This window comes from Ostrea edulis, chromosome 4 (assembly GCF_947568905.1).
Source record: "Ostrea edulis chromosome 4, xbOstEdul1.1, whole genome shotgun sequence".
Taxonomy (NCBI): Eukaryota; Metazoa; Mollusca; class Bivalvia; order Ostreida; family Ostreidae; genus Ostrea; species Ostrea edulis.
In genome coordinates this window covers 38,989,316-39,009,781 of record NC_079167.1, presented here as the reverse complement: position 1 = coordinate 39,009,781, position 20,466 = coordinate 38,989,316, and the positions used below count along the sequence as shown (strand labels likewise).

The 20,466-nt window shown below is 34.6% G+C and overlaps 1 protein-coding gene across 2 annotated transcripts in view; it reads left to right on the top strand.

Moving 5' to 3' along the window:
* LOC125669553 (transcriptional regulator Myc-A-like) overlaps nucleotides 1–20,466 on the top strand; it is a 69,166-nt gene that overhangs the window by 35,252 nt on the left and 13,448 nt on the right. For both annotated transcript variants that reach the window (XM_056162590.1, XM_056162589.1), the window contains exon 5: nucleotides 20,227–20,347. The gene's annotated coding sequence lies outside the window, so the exon portion shown is untranslated. The remainder of the gene's footprint in view (nucleotides 1–20,226; nucleotides 20,348–20,466) is intronic.

Genomic DNA, 20,466 nt, shown 5'->3' with positions numbered 1-20,466 from the left:
ATGAAACATTTTTTTGCATAAAGCAAATGATAAGCAGGACTCCTTTCATGGGGATGGTGAAAATGTGGTGGGTCAGAGGTTACTAAACTTTTAAGGGTCAGTAGTTTTGATTAAATCATGACCACCACTGCCAGATTAATCTGTGATATGTGACAGAATAATAAAAAAAAAAAATCAATGTTTTCAAGGACTGACCAAATTTTGAAATTCAAAGTCTGTTGAACTCTGTTCAAGCTGTCATTGCTTTTGGGGACAGAATGGTTGGGCTATGATATATGTCTCCAGCTATTCCTGACCTGTAGTGATTGATTTAGGATATATAGGGTACATATGCGTCAAACATAATTGTGTAAAAATTTCATTTTCAATCTGAAAGCTATAAACTCTCAATATGCTAAGAACGGGCATATAGACTCATTAATATGTAATTTCTCTTTATATTATATTGCTATATCTACAAGAATAAAAAATACAGTATTTTATACATGTCAATGATGTCTGTAAGCCAAAGGACATGCTATTGTGCCAGACGGCTCAGCGGTTTTTGTGCATGAGACATTTATCACTCCATGAAAATTGGCCCAATGGAAAACATCTTCAAGAATCCGGTGGAAACGTAATTGCATTTCATTATGTGGTAGAGAAAAATCTGTTCTACCAAAATAAAAAAAATCATATGCAAGAATGTGTTCAGGAGGGGAAAGAGTAAAAGTGTCTTACTGTCTGGAATTGAAGCGTGTAAGCATTAGAAAAAGAATGGTTCCTGCTAATTGTTCATGCTTTTGCTCACAATGATCATCTTGTCTGAATGCATGTGAATACCTTCAACATGAGTATCATAAAAATGTGTTTTAACCAGCAGGGTTGTTCTGAAGATTTGCAGTAGACAGTGTTACCTTTTCCGTTCTAATTCAGTTTCCATTCATTATCTCTGCTACAGATGCATACATTCAACTGAAAGTTAGTATATAGATACGGCATGAGGATATCTAGGTCAAGTTCTTATTTGGTAATGGTTGAATGATTTTTTACAAAGTTGTGCCCCTTTAATAATCTTCAAAAATTTTAAACAATTCAGTTTCCACTCATTATATCAGTTGTAAGTGGACATTTTAAATTGGAATGAAGGATATAGACACATCACAAGAATACACAGGTCAGCTGATCAAAATTTTGGCAGTTGTGCCCCTTGGACTTTGAAAATTTTAAACAATTGTTTCCCATTCATCAAATTCGTGCATGGCCATTTTGAATTGAAATTTGGGATATAGATATATATCATGGGAATATGCAGGTCAAGTTGTAGCTGCAATAATGTAGCCCTATCCAATTTTATTTTATTCTGACATTTTCGGGATAGGGCTACAATTCCATAGGATCTCCGTAATGGTGCAAAATAATTTTATGAATAACCGATAATAAACTCTGCGTATTAGTTCCAAATGTTGTTTACACCAAAAGGAGTACCAACTTTGTGCTCGGGCATGTCTAATAAAGGTGTTTTTCATTAAATATAATGTACAGCATGCAAAATTCTTCGTCTGCTCCGCCATGCTTGTTATCGGGAGATCTCGTAGGTGGATCTAATGAAAGCCTAAACATTGACAATCAGCGCGAAAATGTAGTTACTCGTGCCACTTCGACAAAGAAAGGAAAATCATATTGTTGCAGAATGAATTTACACTCTGCTGTTCGGTTTTTAACTTGATATTTAATTCAAACCTTTTCAATACCGACGAAATAGCTTTCGCCTCCATACTTGTCCATTGATGTAAATACTACCTTATATGGCATATTCAAATGACTTGACAATCGGAAGTTGAAACTTCAGTACATCAAACATGGCGCACAAATATGAATCGAGGAATTGGAATTTATCGAAATTGTTGAAAACGGTAGAATAGAGCCTCACAAATCTAAAGTTGAAGGTTGTAAATTTATATATTGACTAAGAAACATAGAATATCATTTTATTTACGTAAAGAAAGTCAGGAAATGTTTAGAATGATCGAAAATGTTGCGGGAGTGAATCACTCCCACATTTGCACCATTACGGAGATCCTAAGGAGTTGTAGCCCTCTCCCTAAAAAAAAAAAAAAAAAAAAATCAGAGAGGGCTACATTATTGCAGGTAGTCAAGTTGCAGCAAGGTTCCAGTTAGAAAATTTTTGGCAGTTATTCCCCTAGGGTTTAGAAATTTAGTTTCTGCTCATCATTTCAGCCATACCAGTCATACAAAGATATGTTGAATTAAAATTTGGGATATATATAGATATCACAGGGTTCAAATTAACATTTTCAAGCACTAGTCCATATGGGTTTGTGACTGATAATATTCACTAGTCTACTTTAGCATTTCACTAGGGCAAAAGAAAAAAATGTGTGTTTACAGTAAACCAACCTACCCTAATTTTACCTGCCAACCCAAGTACTTTTTATTTCAAACCCGGATTGAAATCCGTGATTGGTTTCGCTAGTACAGTTTTTCACCAAGTGCAGTTGTAAGGACACTCATACCAAACACAATAAAACTGTTTCTATCAAAGCGTTTAAAAATATTGCACGCGTGCAGCTGTGTGTTAATATTGCAGTCATGGCCCAAGGACAACAATTTCAAATCATCGATAGAATAAATCTTCTCAAGGCACTTAGATCATATAGCAGTTTACCACTATAAATCTTTTTTTACCATGGCTGGAAATAGAGATATTACAAAATTAGGATTCAAGATGTGTTACTATCGATGTTGTCATTCCGAGTTTCCTCCACAGGATATCAAGAGATACAGCATAAAAGTTTTATAAGTATATAGGCACTTTCCATCAATGTAATTAAAATACAGCCATTATTGACATCATAACTAACTTGTATGATCAGATCCTCAAAGTGACAAAGGATAATCTTTTATCAAAACAAGATCGCATGGCACAGAGCTTTTCTGATCAAAACTTTTCATTGTCTGTTGTTGGCGTCGTTGTAAACTTTTCACATTTTCATCTTCTTTAGAACCAATTGGTCAATTTCAACCAAATTTGGCATATATCATTCTTGGTTGAAGGAGATTAAAGTTTGTTCAAATGAAGGGTCATGCCCCCGTCAAAGGTCAAAGGGAAGGTAATAGGGTGGGGTCATATAAAAATCTTCTCAAGAACTACCTGGCCTGAAAAGTTCAAATTTACATGGAAGCTTCCTGACATAGTGCAAATTCAAGTTTGTGAAAATCATGGCCCCTGGGGATAGGTTGAGGCCACAATAGGAAATCAAAGTTTTACTTGCAAATCTATAGGGAAAATCTTTAAAAATCTTCTCAAGAACTACTGGGCCAAACAAGTTAAAATTTACATGGAAGCTTAAGTACTGACAAATTGCATATTCAAGTTTGTTTAAACCATGGCCCATTGGGGTAGGGTTGGGCCACAATAGGGAATCCAAAGTTTTACAATGAATATATATATATACAGATATTTGGGAATATCTTTGAAAATCTACTTCTCAAAAACCACTGCTCCAAACATGTTCAAATTTACATGACAGCTGCCTGACATAGTGCAAATTCAAGTTTGTAAAAATAATGGTCCCTGAAGGTAGGTTTGGGCCAGAAAGGGGATCAAAGTTTTACATGCGAATGTATAGGCCTGGAGAATCTTTAAGTATGGGCCAAGGTGACTCAGGTGAGCAATGTGGTCCATGGGCCTCTTGTTTTTCAAGGAATAATACAAACAATGCTTAGTGGACATTGCAGCCTTGCAGGTGTAATTTGGTTTTGTATTTGTTTAAATCTTCAAACTGATATCAGCTAGTGGGAAATCAAACATTTGGAGGCTTTCCTGGTAAGGGAATATTCTAGGCCACTTGGTAAAAGTTCAAGTGGTATTCAAATGTGAACTTAAACGTGCAAGATTGAGAAACATTTAATATCAGATTATGTACACCGATAAATATAAATATACAATTGTATACGATTGACACTGTGCCAGCACATCCCACCTGTAACGAAAGATTTGACACCCAGAGACCTTGAGCATACCAGAAGACCCGCAAAAACGATCAATTCCTGGAATTTTAAATGACCTAAAAGAACTCCATCAGATGGTCAAAATTCAAGAAGTCATTGGAGATAAGATACATGAAGAGAAACCTGAGGCACGACAGTCCTTGAGTTGGCCAACTATCTAATCGTTGATGTAAATTTATATAAGCAGCTTACAAAGTGTATAGAAGAATAGGGAGGGGTTGATCTTTGAGTCGTTAGTAAGTCCTTAGTGTGGTCCGGCTGGAATTATCTTTCTAGCAGTTAATCTTTTGATAATGATGTGCAGTAGTGACATGGTCAGTATGCTACCTAATATAATCCCCCAAATTATACTGTTGCTGACCGTAATTGAATAGAACTGGCGTTTATAACGAAGAGCTTGCCTTGTAGGGGCTTATCCTGGATTATAAGTTTATCAGGTCAGGACAAAACTTACATTCCTGCTTCCTCCGTTGTGGCCTTGAGTAATGAGTATCAATACACAGCTAGTGGTTTCTTGATGAAGTAGGCTGTTAGAGTGAAAAACTCTCCACTTAACATTTACATATATAATCTGTACTTTTTCATTACATTAATTCACACATTAATGATAATTAAATGCTAATAAGTTTTTAAAATCATATCATTTAGCACCATTTGGTATTTGAACAAAGTGAGTTATTACTTGTCAAATGACAATTATGATAATATATCTATTTTTTTAAAATTGCTCTGGGGTTTTCATTTTCTACATCTTTAAACTTTGATCATTTTTGTGTATTTCGTGATTGAGATTTTTAATTGGGGAAAGTAATTTAGAATAATTATACATGTTTCTACCAAGAAGTACTTGTTTTCAATCTTGCAATCTGTTTGTTCACTTTCAATTTCTCGATGATGTTGATGGTGATCATAAGTTCATATTTCGTATTTCTCATAAAAAGTTTTTTTTAGGATGACTATGTGGGCTTTCAGATATTGTCATCAGATTTGTACCAAAGGTGAAAGTCGGATGAAGATTGAAATCGCAGTAAAATTTATATGATAGTGGAAATTTAAATTAAAAGTGCATCATGTGAAAGATTATGATAGAGATGGGTCTTAGATCTCAAAAATAAAAAGTTATCGTAATTTTGATGTAATTATTTACTAGACTATTGGCAATAAGATATGTACTACATACTTTTGATGAGACAGTTTGTTTTTAGAGTCGTAAAATCTGACTTTCCAGTGTATCAAGTTCATGCATTAGGTTTAAGCATTTCTTACTTCATCAGTGCTTTACGTTAATGGCTGTGATTTGTTAATTTATTCCATTGTAAGTTTTATGTTAGTGAAATATGGAACGTCTACACACCTTAAAACGCATGTGTAGCTTAATTAATTTTGTGGACTTTTTCCCCCTTCATTTTTTGGATATTTTCCAAGAACAATGCTAATAAGTTGTTAATGATGTAATAAATTTAGTTATTTCACAAGAAACACAAGAGTTGATGTAATGTGTCATAGACAGTTTTTTCATTTCTCTTCCTACCACTATTTGACATCACACCAAGGTTTTCAGTGTTATGTAATGGACATGATTTATAATTGAGGGAGAAAGAAATATCCAAACATTTATAACAGGAAGTAAGGGATGATACAAGTTTAGAAAATGGTACAAACTGCAACAAAATCGGCTTTTTATGTTTTTACCCCTTCAAGTATTGCTGAAATTTTGGGAAAAGATGCACCCGTTTAACCGTTATAGTTCATCACACTTAGTTTCCCATAATCAAGGGTTCTCAGGTTTACCAGAAGAGATATGCCTTCCAATCTATTTTTCTGTGTGGCCACATTTTCTCCCTCCCTATTCACCATACCGTGCACCCATCCTGTGAAGAAACTTTTTTTTATCGGGAGATCTAGTGAAAAGGGATGGTAGTTGGTTATTAGAGGGCATACAAAGTAAATGGTGTGAGAAAACTTGCAGGGCGATTCTGGCTTGTTGGTTTTGTTCATCTCTATTGTCTCTCTACATATTGACATTTCATGTTCATTGGCTATGGAGCTCTTTATGGATATCTTTTGAAATCTGATCTTTGTTACATTGCTACTTTGTAACCCCATCCTTAGTGCAGCAGGTTTTTATGCAACTCCTTGTCGGGGTTCACTATTGGATTCACCATTGTATACTATACTCACTTGCTGATGCACACGTATTGTTTTATTGCATGTGAATCACTCTCTTATATATGTATATATACTATCAGTTAGCATGGTTGATATAAGATTTTACATCAAGGACAGCCATTTTTTCTCTCATCAGCAGTCAGTGTCTTTCTTATTGGCAAGTCTCATTATCATATTTTTAGCATGTCTATCATGTTTTTAGAATGAATAAGATAAAAATATGCTATATCAGTTAACAGACAGATGTTATAATTTAAACATGCAATCAGTGCTCGAGCAGTGATTTGCCATTTTCGCCAATGAAGAATCTTTTTCAAAAGTGGCGAGAAAGAAAAAAAAAGGAAAAGATTTTTTTGAAATAAATTGCAATGTAAAAATATGTCTTGTGTTTTGATTTTTCACCTGAATTCTTGTTATTTCAATCAGCGCACGTGCGACTTGAAATTTCTGGTCGCTTTGGATTAGACCAATAGCCCCGGGTAATTTGGGCCTGCAGAAAATCGATGATTGTGTAATGTGTATATAGGATGGTATTCCTACAAGTAAGAGACTTGGTTAGCATCCCTTCTCCTGCATCAGAATGCCATTTTTCAAGCAACTTGTTCCGAGACTAAATTTTGGTCGGAAGGATTCCTAAAAAACATTTACTCAAATATATATTAATCTTTTGTCATTATATAGTAATCTGTTGTCACTTAAGTCATTCATTACTGAAACATTACATAACTTTTATCTAATTGACTGAATCGTAAAATCACTTGGAAATGCTGATATATCACATGTATTTAATGCCATTCATTTGATCGGTACACAAAATTTGTTATGATTTGACGTAATAAAAAATTCGGATGGATTTTCAAGTAAACGAAAATACTGCTTATAGTGTTACAAAACCTCTGAAACCGCTCAAGGGATTTTGTTCAAATTTTGTAAGATTGTTAGTCACCATGCATATGTAGTTGATAATATTGCACCACCATTTTGATTCAACAAATTTTACAGGAGTTATAGGACTTTTATGCTTCAACTTTTTTCGATGTGGTGGGGAACATGGCTACACATGAAACCAGGTTCTTTTTCAAATCTGTCACACATCCAAGAAATTCAGACATTTTATCATCGCTACTTTCCTGAAAATTTCCTCGCCTCTGCTGGGTTCTGTTTTCGTTCTGTAACTTGTTTTACATTCCATTCTGTATTGTTAACTTAACTGCCCTCATCTGCTCTCATTTTGTTTTCGAATGCATGTATTGATGATTGAGTGCTAACGATTTATGTAACAAACATGATGGTGTTGGATTAAGTTGGAATAGACAAAAAGTAAATTAGTGAACCTCAAATGGAAGTGGAATGAGTCGAGCTATTTCTAGGGGAGTGGCGTTAGTTTCAATGGATGCTAGGGATTCTGTGGTTACCGTAATAGAAAATAATGAAATAGAATGATACACAATGAAAATGAAATGTAATGAAAATTTTATATATATATGATAACAGAGTAAGAGTGCTGCTGGTGAACCTCTAGGTGGCCGGAGTAATAGGATGGGTGCTGTGGTCCATTGTTTGACAGTTAAAGTATTCCTCATTATAACATTATCGTCTCGTGTCAGTGGTCGAAATCTGAGTACGTAGTTAATTATATTTGCTAGATTAGTGCTTCCAAGAATTTCAAAAGTGATCGACAGCTCTGTGACAAAAAGCCAGTGTTTGAAACATTCATTGCCTTTACTTTTATATGTAGCGCTGACAGTTTATGATATATGATGAATGCATACAATACTATATATCCATGATATCTGTACTCTCTTGTTCAAATTGATAATTAAATTAATTGAACATTTCATAAGGAAATGCTGGTTGTGTTATTTGAATATGATTTCTTTTTATGTATTGGATGGCTACAAGTTTATGAGTAGAATAGTGTACATATGACATGGTTTTAATCAAAATTGAATAAATTACTATATAATCATTAAGATGGAAATAGTTGTTTTAAAGAAAAAAGGTTGTGGTTTGTGCCGCACAAATGGGAAAAGGGACTTTTGGTCCAGGGGGAGCACTGCATGCAATGTATTTCTTTTTTCCCTATCTTGAATACGTGAGTGGTACTATTAGAATATTCACTAAAAGCGCTTGCATCAGTTGACTTGTCATTGACCGTTTGTTCTAGAAATGTATATTATTTGTAACAAGAGTTTCAAACTCTTAACCTTTTGTCATGTGAGAGAGTGTGGAGTCTAAATAAAACAAATGATATGGAGAAGATTTGTGCGTATCTGCATGTTTTAATACACTGTCGAATGACTTGTGCTTAGATGCCAGCTAAAGTTATTTGTATGCCACAGTGTTGTATGGTTTTCTCTAAGGGTCTGCTGTGAATATGCATAACACCAAGGAGTCTGCCAGACAAGCAGATTAACATATTAAACTGATGCATGAATCCATGGCTGAATGTATACTTGTGAGAAAAATCAATACCTCTTCTTTGATAGCCTATTGTAAGCTTAGAAATTACTGGAGCTTTTATGTCACAGATTGTGTTGTATGGCTGTTTTGTACATGTTTTCACATATTGAGAGAGTATTACTGGTTACAGTCGTAAAACCTTTCACATCTGTGTCAAGTTCAGTGAGGTGCATAGTTTGTGTGGTCATTGTAGGACCACTTTCTCAGTTTGGTTGCCGAAATTAACCTTTAATATTTGCACAAAGTGGTGAATCATGTTTGAAAACAAGATTGCATGTGCTTATGTTATCAAAGTCATTGCTCCCTACTTTGAGTAAACTCAGACGAAAAATGTTTGTATTGATTAATGAAGTACATGAAAAAGACAGTATAGTTCAAACAAAGCAACTTGTAAGAATACCAAAACAAAAATTGTATGGCTGTATTATGTACATGTCAATAGCTTTAAAGCATATAAAACTTGCTTGAATAATTGGAATTTTATCATATGAGCTTGTGTGGTTCCAGATAAGCTACCGTGCTCGAGCATGTCTTGATGCCTCAGTGAAACTGTGGCCTGCTGACGGCCTTCTACCACGATACTGTTTACATCTAGCTCTGTAGTTGGAGAACAGCTTTTGTTTTTAACCAAATAACCTTGGACCATAGGGAACATTGAACTCTGGCTGTCTGTGATCAGTTTACAAAATATTCTACTTGTTGTGGATAGGCATTATTGCATGGTTGGGTGTATTCTTTTAGACAATTATGATTTGGGATGTCATATGGTGGCTTCCAGTTTCATGCTTGTTTACATTATCATTCTGGGTGTCGTGTACTTGTTTGGACAAGATCGTAAAATTTGGATAAAAGTTTCTAGGACCAGAAAAAGTGTAAGAAATCTTGTCAAACCAGGCAAGGAAGGACATGTACATTTATCAATGTTTATCATTAATATACAAATTAATTCAGCACAAGAAATAAAGTCAGTTGAGCATTGCATAAAAGTGGGGAGAGGTTAGTATGTTTTGATGTTTTTGTATATTTAAAGGCTAGTTTATTGACCCCTAGCCTACACCAGTGTTTTATCTGTCTAATGAGTATAGGTAATCCACACTATTTCAGCACTTGTCAGGTGCAAAGGGACAACACCTTGAATGAAAATATAGTGTGACTGACTAAATTGTGAGTTTGTATATATAGTATCATGGTCACATACCTTTGTAAGATTATAGGGTTTCAGGGGTTTAAGTGAAAAGAGATTACATCAAAAGCATATAGCCTTTACCAAGAAAAATAAAATATATATTGATAAATACAAGAAATCATGCATTTGGAACTGGTTCTTAAATGATTTTATATTTATGATTTCATGATAATTGCTTTTTAAAAAAGATTTCAATGCTTTTAAAGAAATCTTTGCATTTGTATTTAGAGGACAATCAACTCAGACAAGGAGTTTGAATGAGCTTTCAGTTTCATACTTGTTACAAAGATACCAAGTGCCTTTAAAAAGAATTTGTATGTCAGCAGTCAAGGTCATTGTGAGCAATCATATGTTGTATTCAAGACAAGATTAATAAAAGAATTTCTTGGTTCACTTGTGAAAGGTTGAACTAATTGCTATTTTTTAAGGGGGTCCTTTCTGTATGTGGTAATCTTGTTAGATATATCCCCGTATAAATTTTCACAATTCTTTAATGTACATAAGCCATTACCTTTGTATGTAAAGATGGCAGCAAAGTCAATGTCCAAATTCAAAGTTTCATGCTGTGTTAATTCAGGAGGGTTAATTCATGAGTGGAATTAATGTATGTTTTGTTTTGCTCCAACAGTTTTATGATAAAGGTGAATCAATGTGAGAATCTGGAGAGCTATATCTAACATATATATGTCATCACAAACTGAAGCATTACAAGACGGTGTGAAAGCAAGACAGCATACAGATTCTACACAAGGTCATCGATATTGATGAACATGAAGATCTGTCGACCCCAGTCAACGAATGTTACCAATCTGGACTCCTAGTTCAGTTGGAAGAGACAATAGCGAGTAAAATCAGATTGGGGGAAAAAATCCATAAGTCGTAAATCAGTCTAGAGATGAGACCTGCTCAAATTCATCAGCAGGCAGAAAAAAAATAATAAAATAGTACAATAATGGTAGTGTACGTGATTTTATATGGTTTTCCAATTTTTACATATCATAAACTACTGTGAAAGCATCAAACACATTCATATTTTGAATGTTTTATATTTCAAAGGACAGCGTAAAATATATGGCTCGGCCTTGTTTAGATGACCATAGTCTCTCATCAATCACTGTGTGGTTGTTTGGTTTGAATGGACAGATTATCATAACTAGGGGTGAATTCCTGTCATGGGAATGTCGCCAATGGCACTAAAGTTCTTGGTTGTGGACTGTCTCACACCTAACACAAGATTCAACGTATAGATCTATAAACACCCCACAAAAGAACAACTCCAATACCTCATTCCTTACGTGTTTGTTCAACTAACCCGATTAAAATCCATCAATATTTTTGTTTATTCCATTTTTTGTGATTAAACCCCCCCAATCATTTTAATAAATCTAAAATCGGGTTTTATTATACACACTGATCAAGTCAGGCAGACAATGGAAGCTGGCAATAGACGTAATGGACATAGTTGATTTCTTGCACTTAATTCCAGTGTGTAGGTCTTCTCTTCCCTGGCCTTTGACAGTAAATGTAGCAGAAGTCTTGTGAAGGTATACTTGTATACTGATGAACAGATAGCCTACCCTCTTCATTGATACACTATCATCTGTATGGTGTCCTGCTTACCAATAGTGGGATCACTCATACGATAAGGGCATTTTTGGGGGTCTTTGTTCATTCACAACTGTGATGTAGATCGTCACTTTGTATTAAATGTCTGCTAGTGATTATCGGGACACATTAAATCTGATTCTGTTTCAGATTTGTGAGGTGAAGAAAAGACAGAAGTCCTTAAATGTGTGATTTTTGTTCACAAACAAGTTACTTAAGAAGAGTGCAGTGTATATATTGACTCACAAGTTCTACAGTCCCCTGTTAGATATCGGGTTCAATTACAGACACCTGAGGCGTGGGTTGTGACCTACAGGGAATCCAGGAGGGGGGGGGGGGGGGGGGTCACCTATGGTCTTCATATATAAACTTGAAAGTTACATTGAATTCTATGGTAATGCTTTTCTTCAATATAGACCTGGTACTGTTAAACGTATGACATACCTGTAGAAAGTATCGTACTTTGTGGTAGATTTTTCCCACCGCATGAGTCCAGGAATTAGTTTACTCTTTTTGGTTCAGGATCCTGTACCCTTTTAGTTGCAGATTTTGCATTAAAAGGGGAAAATTGGGAAAGCAGTTATATTTTACATGACATAAATATAAACACAATGAACATTGTCTTTGTATTTAACTGTCACACAAATCCCAAGATTTTACAGTTTCACCTTTTTTCAGTTGAAACTGGAACCTTCCACTTTTTTCCAGAGGAAACTGGGACCTTTTACTGAACACTGTTTTTATGATGAAGGCCTATATTTAACAATAACTTTACTTGAGAGATTATGAAGACATGATCGTGCAAATTCATGACCTGTTGATCTATTAAAATGATTCATAAGTAAATAATGAAATTCAAAAAAAAAAAAAAAATTACTTCAGTAAACTTGTCTTAACAAAAATTGTTCACTGTGGTCCATATATATTCATAATTACAAAAACATACACTGATGTATATACCGTAGTCACTGCACCTTTGTGAAAAGTCAGAGCAGTGAAGTGGCAGGCATATTAGCACAAATTATATTTCCAAGAAAACTGTATAAAAGAAACATGTATAGAAATGCATTGTCTTCTTGATTTTTTGTTTAATTATATGGAAACAGAATTTTGCATTTTTTTCAGCTTTCTTTCAGGACTAACAATTTTTACAAATTAACATTCAGTCATCATCAACTTCTAAATCAAATTTGCCGACAGGGCCAACAGTATGAAATAGATTAGGGGGGGGGGGGGGTATCCATATAGTGTTCCTGTGGTAAAGCATCTGATTTTTGTACATGGAAGTGGTTTATGTTTCTCCTTTCTTTTCCAATTACTAACAACACAATCAATTTTGTTCAAACCTATTTTTTGATTGGGCAAAGAGCGAATGACATGACCTTTGTTGTTTTGACATGAGCTGTCAAGGCATTTTGCATTTGGTAAACCTTGAAGCAATCAATCATAGTTATTAGTTAGTCAAGGCCATGAGTATCAAAATAGAGTCCACCATATCCCTTTAGTTATTCAATTTTTTTGTCATTTTGATACTGAAAAGTTTCTTAATTGTTCGATATGTGTGATCTTTGGATGATTGATACAATAGCTGTTTACAAGTGATCTTAAAATATCATAAAAATTGTATTGAGACACTGAAGAAAAAAGTGCATAACCTTGAACTTGGAATTTTTATAGAAGAAAAGTGTATAGCCTTGAATTGTTATGCAGTGTTTGTGAAAAAATATTTAACACGGGATGTTTGGACAGATAGTCTGAAACATTTCACAGAACCAACTGAAATTTTGCTGGGCCAAAGATTTTTTTTTTCAACAGTAACAATTCAATAAACATCCAATCCAACAAACTCGGAATAATGCTAATTTAAATGAAGTTGAGTAATTTATTCTTCTTTAACCCAATTGTCCAGAATGACGAAGTGAATGTTTATGAGCAAAATTACATGTAAAGAGACAGACCATTCAGAATTGTTTCTTTGTAGAAAGTGTTACTTTGTAGAAAGTATTCTTTTCATGGTCAGTAACTGCTGACAACCACCAATTACAAACGTATTGGTGTTGTTTTTGCCATATGAAACTTTTTCAGACTTCCATGCATTTAGTTCTTGGATCTTGCTCTTAAACACCATGGATGCACCGTGCTTCCATCTCTCCTTCAACATTTCTATGCTTGCGACTTTAAAAACTAATTAATCTGCTTTAAATCATTATGTACAAAAATAATACATGAACATTGGATCATACAGCTTTAAGGTGTAGGCTTTCAAAACCGTTCATCTTTCTTTCTGTCTGTAAAATTTTTGTATCCTGGATCTTATCTTTCACACTGTGAGGCTTTAGGACTATCAGATGCATTGAAAGGGGGGGGGGGGGGGGTCTGTTGTTACATCATGGTGGGGGAAGGTGCATCATGTCCCAAAAGTAGGTCATTGTGGCCTTATTTTGGAATTGTAATTGACATTGTCACAGCATGTGACTTCCAGCATACATAGATATATGCATGTGGTTCCAGACAGAGAGTTTTATTGGTACAAGATAAAAGGTCTAGAGAATTGAATGAAGAATATAAAGATCTAAGGCCATGCCAATTTGTAATCTAGTTCGTCGGATTCGCCGCTTCTATTTGTAACAAATCCAAATTATAATATTATCAAAAAATAATATCCGCCCGCGTGTTAAAAAAAATCCGTAGATATTTTTTTTAGTTTTTACAACAAGCGCACAAATAACCTTGATGTATATGCTGAGAAATGACAGAAGCGCGGGCTCTGGAGGAATTTCCTAACAGTGTAATACGGTTAAGTTATTCATGATGTCTATCTTAATATGTACGATACTTCATAACACTGGATTGGAAGTTGTTCCTTATGCTGGAATCGAACTGGAAGCTGATGAAACTTTTGAAGCGCTATTTGATGCCACTATTTAGAGAACATTGACAGCGTATGATTGATTGTTTGATTAACCTATATATTGACTGAAGTCTCTCTTGAGAATATTTCACTCACATGAAAGACGTTACCATTGCCGGTGACGGGCTGCAAAATTTAGGCCTATGCTCAGCGCTTATGGCACTGAGGGATCTTTATCGTGCCACACCTGCTGTGACAAGGATCTCAGTTTTTGCAGTCCTATCTGAAGGACCGCCCCATTTATTCGCCTCTTACAACAAGCAAGGGGTACTGATCGATGACTATTTTAAACCAGACCGACAGTTAACGACAAATTCACAAAAGGTTTGGTGATGTCCTATCAAAATTCAAGAAAATGCTCAAAGCGATGCAATGGATATTGCATTTGCAATGAACGTCAAAACTGGATGTGTCCCTAGCAATATGCATATCTCTGAATCGAAAGTTTGTAGAAATGAAACTTAAATAAAATTCTTGAAAAAGACCTTATCAGTTAATGTTGCAAAGTACATGTATAAGGTATAAAGAAAATAAGTCTTTGAAACCTGAATACTTCTTATTTATTGTAAACTTTATCAACAAAGTTGAAAAATATTAAGTTTATGTGGTAAACAAATGATATCTGATGATTTTAGATCTTTATTTTTAGGCGCCCGCTTTTTAAAATCACACTTAATTCAATTAAAAATATTTATATTTCTTGTATTCGCTCGCCTCATAATTTTTATCTCCAAAATTAAAAATAATATTTGTAAAATAATTTCGCCCTCTTGCCTCACTTTTTTTGTTTGAAAATCCGAAGAACTATTTTACAAATTGGTGTGGCCTAAACCTAATCTTACAGACTTAAGACCAAATTTGTTGGATATATCCAACAGGTTGGTGCTCTTGGGACAGACTGCATGGTTACAGAAAAATAGGCATAAACTTGTTTGTGTAATTGGTATAATCTTGACCTTAGAATTGGTATAGAAAAAAGTGTATAACCTTGACCTTGAAATTGGTATTGAAGAAAGTGTATAACCTTGACCTTGAAATTGGTATAGAAGAAAGTCTATAACCTTGACTTTGGAATTAGTATAGAAGAAAGTGTATAATATTGACCTTGGAATTGGTATAGAAGAGAATGTATAACCTTGGCCTTGGAAAATTACATAACCTTAAACCTGAAAGAGGTGCAATTCACCTTGAACTTTTGAAGCTGAATTTCAAACAGGAAACAGATCTTTGTAAACAATTTGAACCTGATATGTATTGACATGTATCAGACCACTTTAGTTTTCAGTTGACTTCTCTTGACCTACACACACTATTGAGTGACCACAATGACGTTTGAAGTGGTACATACATATACAAAATGCTTCTTCATGAAAGGAAGCTGCATTGAATGAGTGCACTTAGAAGATGCCATCTACTTCTTCAGTGGATTGCTAGAACCAGGATTTAGGTAGAGATAGTTAAGTGTTAGGTCCGGGATGAAGGAAATAGACAGAGAAGCAACTCTTAGTGCTCTCATTCTGATCCCCACAAATGGGGTATAGACGAAAACAAGCTGGGGGGTTCACGGCAAATAAGAATGCAGAATCATATCCATATGCAGAATTCCATGGCATATACCTGTACATACATTTAGCAGTCTTTGACAATTATTGACAATCATCATTAGGAAGAGATATTTTTGTATTGATTCGGAAAATGCATTTGCAAAGGATATTGTCCAATGGGTAATTTGTATCATTACAGAGATTAAATTTCAACTATAAAAACTTGCTGATCATGCACTGAATTTACTCAGACATCACAATGATTCGTTTCTTAATATTTGTTTCACATTTATTTTGCTCAAGTGAGATTGTTTAATCCCGAATCGTTGGTCACGTTTCTAGCCTGTATATTGGGCAGGTGTTAGCCAATCGGGTCACACGACCTCAAAACACAGGACAATCTGGACACTTCCCATCGCCATGTCATCAACTATGGGTCTTTATGCCTTTTTAAAGAGAATTTGGCAAAGTTCTTATTTTGTCCTCTCTGTGTGGGAGATAGGTATGCAGTAGTAAATATTGTTAGTAGAGAATGCTTGCTATAGTGGTGCATAAAATCTAATGTCTGTGCGATGATTGACACCTGGGTTTGATAATAGTGTACAACTTATACACTGCATAGCTCGATCAATTTGTGTCACATTTCATAAATCAGACTTCCTTCCTTTTGCCAGTTTATTTTTTTCCACACTCAAGGTGTGCAAGCAATGATCAGTCAATCATTAAACTTAGTGTTGTCTGTCCTGGGGCTGGCCTTTATCTGGAGATATTCGGTGAGGGAAACAACCTCCATCACAGCAGAAATACCTGAGATTGTACATGCACTGACAGCTCGGGATTAGTATTAACTTGTTTGATGTCCTGTAGATGCTATGTTGCTTGGATGATAAAACATGACACTTGCAACTTTGCACAACCTATGCATACTCACCAGACATTTAATTTTTGTTATCTAGTATTTTCAGCTCACCTGCTCCAAACTCCTTTGATGGAAGTATGTCATTAGTCTTTCTTCTGATTGAAACAAGACTTTATGAAAACAAAATTTTATCATTTGGATTGATGATTTTGTGGTTTTACCAATCCAAAAGAAATTTTACAAGTCTAAATAAAGTCTAAATAATTGTAGATTTTACGAGTCTAAATAAAGTCTAAATAATCGTAGCTAAAATGTAGTTTCTATATTGTTTATATTGAATGTCTGTTAGATAAATGCAGGGCATTCTCTCACAATCTCTCTCATTCTCATTTTCTTTCTGTTGACAGTTTAAATTCTCTTTATCATTAGGTAGATACTATTGAAAGTTTGTATTTAACTTTATTGGCAACATGGCTGCATTAGCATTGTGTCATTGTTATATGCTTGAAACAAATCCATTTAAACATTTTAGAAATTTCAACGAAATGTGAAAAACTTTCCGGCAAAAACAAAATATTGCGGATTGTATCGAGCAGGTTAACACAGGTCATGCAAACCAATGGCATTGCAATTTTTTTCACACATTTTCGATTTTTGACCGCTGAAGTGAACACACACATTTTGTACTTTCAGGTGATGGTATTTTATGAGCACATTCTCCACTCAAAATTGCTAAGTGAAATGCCACATAAGGGATCAAACTTTTTAAAGTCTCAGTAAATGAACAACAGTAATGGAAAGGTCCTTTTAATTTTTCATGAGGATCATAATCTGTTTGGCTCAATAAATGTTAAAGACATATTGAGCGATATATTGTAAGATTAAACTCTACTAAATGGTCATCAGGAATGAGGACTAAAGCTGGATTTGGAATAGAGATTAGCTATTATTTATGTTGATAATCAGTCTGGGGCTTAATTAATTATTTTAAGTAGTTACTAAGCCACATGTAAAGTAGTATAAATTAGTAAGAAGGTAAACAACAATGTATAGTCCCTGATAAGTATCACATAACTCACTGTCATCAACCAATCAGGCACGTGGTAAAAAACACAAACCGGAGTTGTTCTATATAAGTGTGTTCAGGTTATGTTCAATACATGAAAAATGTGATGTTTTGTAACTCTCCATCTGATAAAGTAACACTATATAGATAATATCCCATTGCCTGTATCATAACAAAGTAACACTATACAGAAAATATCCCATTGCCTGTATCATAACAAGTTATTTAAACTTCTCCAACTTGTACTGCAAAGTGGATACTGGACAACAATGTAGATACGAGTGCATACTGTTAATATAAATAAATGAAATATACAGGGTTACGAGTGCATACTGTTAATATAAATAAATGAAATATACAGGGTTACGAGTGCATACTGTTAATATAAATAAACAAAATATACACGGTTATGCCCCTGTTGGTTTTAGATATGGTACTATTTTGATAATCTGTCTATGGTAGGGATCGACATGCGGTATGATATAACTACAGTGTATATAAACTAAGGACTCGGAGGATGTACTAATGATAACAAACTCTCGGTACTATTTTGATAATCTGTCTATTGTAGGGTTAGACACACGGTATGATATATAAACTAAGGACTCGGAGGATGTACTAATGATGACAAACTCTTGAACTGCTTTATCATAATGCATTAATAACCAAAATAAATGTCTATGAATAAAACCTATTCAATTTATCGTGAACTTTTAATTTATTCACCAGTTTCATTATAGAGGTCAATGGTTTGGCTGCAACATGTTTCTAGTCTGAATACGTAAAACTAAAATTACTAATGAGATTCATGAACTTTGTCTTGTCTGATATTCTTCTCCTTAATGACAAATTAACATGCAAAAATGATATTCATTGTGAAAGAGTGTATAATTGAGAGAGATTTCTATTTATTACCTGCATTGAGCTTGCTCGTACATTCATTTTACAGGTTGGTTGATTGTATTATATAGTGCTGGGTATTGTGACCCGAAAATCGTTTTGCGATATATTGCAATATTAAATTTTGCATAGCAATATATCACAATATTATAACAATCTTTATGAAATAAAAGAAAAACAGTTATCTTCTGACATTTCTTTAATTCTACTTGAAATACTATTAATAAACATTGACAAATGAATAGCTGAATCAAGAAATGGGTTCAAGTTCATAGATTTTTAGGCTATTTGTTCAGTTATTGCTGAAGCTCTTGGGCTCTTGCTAGGATATTTCAATTCCAGCTCGAGAATTTTTCACTCATATGAAGACATCAACATTGCCGGTGAAGGGCTGCAAAATTTAGGCCTATTCTTGGCACTTTTGGTCTTTGAGCAGGGAGGGATCTTTATCGTGTCACACCTGCAGACTTATATTATGTTGTCTCATCTGAAGGACTGCCTGCCATTTAGTTACGTCTTATGACAAGCAAGGGGTACTGAGGACCTATTCTAACCTGGATCCCCATGGGGTATTCCGGTAATAATGGAATAGTATGATATTTTAATGAAGTTGTATAAGAAAGAGAGAAAAGGAGTGTTTGTTCATTTGATGCAATTAATTAAGACAATCTCTCTCCCCTCTCTGGCCAGGATTCCATGTCATCAAAAGCAAGTTTGTTTAGATTTATATAATACAATGTGCTGCAGTTGTAAACAATGCATGTGTGAATCTGAATCTTGATAGATATAACAGTACCTCTGTTTTAATGGCTGGGAATTCTGACAGAAATGAATGACATTTTTTGAAAATACATGAGGGTATGAACTGCAACACTTACAGCCAGTATACTTTTCATGAAGTGCAAATGGTTTTCCTGAACCATGCTGGTGTGAAGCACCACAGTTCATGCCCTCATATATTTCTCAAAAATGGAATTTAGTTCTTTAAATACAAAAATGGCTTTTTTTTTTTGGAAAGAATATATATACTGTAGCTAGCTGATTCAAGGATAGTTAGCTTTGATCAAAAGCTTGCATTAAGCAGATGTAGGGTAGGGAGCAGGTGACTGGGGTAGACAACCTGTTTCTGAATACACACAGGTACAGGTGTAGGACAAATTACCTCAATTACCCCACAACAGAAGCTGGTGCTTTTCATACCACATCCCAAATGTCACTGTCATTAAAATCTCCTGATAGAGGTTTTATTGCTATATGCAGACTTTATATGTTTGATTTTGTACTTTGAGGTCGTCTTTGGATCATATATTGCTATTTCTATAAATGTATCAAAGCAGCTCACATGTATAAAGTGTCTTTATGCCCAACTTTTCCTTTTTATATGGTGAAAGTCTAAATCAAACAGACCGACCTTGTAATTATATATAAGTGTGCATGCCATGGCCTTATCAATCATTTTCAAAGCACCTTATTAATTAATCCTGATATATCATCATTTTTTTCTTACAGGCTTGGTCCCTATCAGCTGTGACTTAATCTGCACTACTTCACTGGCAAGGGAGACAATCAGCTGTTGCCTCTTTGGGTGACTGTTGTTATCTAATTTCTTAAGCAGACCTGATAACCATTGGTAAGCTTTTGAATCTTTGGACTTGTTAGATAAAGATGTACAGTTTATAGAACAATGGCCAGCAAAGAATTCAGTACTAATCTATGCCACAAGATAAGGTGTTGTGCTATAGTAGAGGC